Source organism: Echinops telfairi, unplaced genomic scaffold (assembly GCF_000313985.2).
Source record: "Echinops telfairi isolate 266 unplaced genomic scaffold, ASM31398v2 ScPeMD7_31;HRSCAF=116, whole genome shotgun sequence".
Taxonomy (NCBI): Eukaryota; Metazoa; Chordata; class Mammalia; order Afrosoricida; family Tenrecidae; genus Echinops; species Echinops telfairi.
Window position 1 is genome coordinate 61,377,847 of NW_022103928.1, and position 2,459 is coordinate 61,380,305.

The window sequence follows — 2,459 nt, forward strand, 5'->3', positions numbered from 1 at the left end:
CTCCGGGCAACTTTGCTAATATGCCTCTGCTCCATTTCTGGCCAACGTGAGGCCGCCCTCCCATTCCCCTTGGCTGGCACCGTTTCTGCCATGGGCCTTAAGCCTCTGGAGGGACACACTGGGTCTGAACACTGGGGTGTCGCAGCTGCCTAAAACACAGTGCTCAGCAGGCATTTCTAAGGAAAGGAGCAAAGGCTAACTACCTGACACCTGCTATGGCCTGGGCAGGGCCCAGGGAGGCATGGAAGGCTCGTGCCCTTGCTGCTCATTCAAATCCTGGGGCTTCAAATCCACCCAGGGCGTCTTGGAAGAGGGACCTGGGGAACTATTGCAAAAGCAGCCCCCCCCAAACCTTCTGGGGCGCAGTGCCACTCTGACCCCACAGGGTCACCGCAAGTCAGAGTCAACTTGGTGCCAATGACATGGTGACCTTGGCCGTAGCCGCTGGGCTCCAGCTAGAAATACCCAAATGGCCTGTCCTGTCCAGGGCTCGCCAGTCCAACGTCAGGCCCGGGGGAGTGACTGGGTGGGTGAATGAAATGCACACGAGACTAGAACTATGAACTAGAGAGAGAAAACACACCTTCTAAGGCAAAGCTCTTAGTTAAGCATTGGGCTGCTAGCCTCGAGGTTGGTGGTTCAAATCCACCAGCTGCTCCTCGGGAGAAAGAGGAGGCTGTCTGCTCCTATAAAGATTTACCACCCCAGAAACCTGACCCAGGGTTGGAGTCTACTTGATGGCAATGGGTGTTCTGGTTGGAAGGCAAAGTTCAAAGCAGGGTGGTTTCCACTCTCTCCTCCAGCCAAAGCCTAAGGTTTCTTTCGCTTGGCCATCCAGAGATGCCCCTCCCCACACGGACCCAGGCTGGAGCCCAGGCCAAAGGAGAGAGTGGGCTTTTCTGTATCCTCAGCAGACCCGGCGCCAGCTTTCGCATTTCAGATAGCCCTCTGAAATCAGAACCCGAGATGGAACCGTTTTGGAGTCAGCAATACCCTTGATGTCAGCATTGCCGCACGAGGCTCCGCAGTCCCCGGGCGCCGAGTGGAGGGGTGGGGGGTGAGGGGTAGTGTGCACAGGGGTAGTCAGAGGGCAACGTGGCTCAAAGCCAGGCCTCTCGACTCTCCCTGACCACTCTGCCTTCCAGAGCAGGCAGCTCATGGCTGGGGAGGGCTGCGGGGGCTGGTGTGTCTGAGGCGTGGTTTTCAGCTGATACTTGATGCCGCAGGGAGGTTCAGAGAGGCCAAGCTCAGGACACTTCTGTCATGGGTTTGGGGGATGCTGGGTCCCAGGTGAGGGAACGTGAGAAAGGGCCAGGGCCCCCTCTGAAACCTGGTGGCCCCTGACGCCCCCAGAGCTCCCGAGTGGCCTGGCTTCAGATTTCCATATTGGGTTCTCTTCTCAGTCGGGATGTGAAGCAGATACTACCCGTTTTGAATTTCAGAATCCGGCTCACGGTTTCTTGACCCTTGGCTTCTGGGAGGGCTGTAGGTGGGGATGGGGGTGTGAGGTGAGTTCTCAGGAGGAACCAGGCCCAGGGCACACCCACGGGGCTCCCAAGAAAGCAATGGGAGCCACGATCCCAGCGCTGCGCCTCTGCTTCCGGGGCACTAGGGGCCTTTACTGACACCCAAGAAGAGTGAGGCACCCCTGGAAGGACCGGCTCCAGGTTAGGGCTGGCAGACCTCTAGCACCCTCCCTAACACAGTGGCACACCGGGGACATGCTGGGCTGTTGGCTGCAAGGTCAGCAGTTTGAAACCACCTTCTGCTTCCTGGGCTGTAAAGAGCTACAGTTTTGGGACCCCCCCCAGGGGCAGTGCTACTCCGGGCTCCGGGGTCGCTGCGAGGTGGAATTGCCCCGATGGCAGTGAGCTTATTTGTTGTGTGTGTTTCTGAGAGCACTTGTGACGCTCCCTCTTCAACAAGGGGAGCGGGCCTCGGCCAGCGGAGAGCCACCTGTTGCTGGAGTGTCACGCCATCAGCGATTCCCCAGACGACAGCTGCTATTGTTTTGTCCCTTATAGAACGGCATTCTAGAATACATTCATTAAGAAAAACAAAAAAAGCTCATTTGAACAGACTCTGAAGGTACTTAGATGATCCGACCTCCATGTGCAAAGCAGGCTTTCGGCTGCCTGGAGACGGAGAGTGGAATCTAACCACCCGTGGGCACACACAGGCTCAGAAGGAGGGCCCTTGCCCGCGCTCACACAGGGCCTGGCATGAAGAGCTCCTGTTTGGAGGTCCCGGGCTCCTTCTGCTTGATCATCTTTCTGTGTGAAGCAAACTGTGAACACTTCCCTTATTGTGGTTCTCAGTGTTTATGGGAAATGCTTAGGCTTATAGAGCTACTGTCTCCAGCAGGGCACGAGGGCTCTGCACAACTCAAACAGAGCCTTAGTCCTCTTGCTATGCCACGAAGTAGTCACCGAATGGGGGTTGGATGGATGGATGGGCAG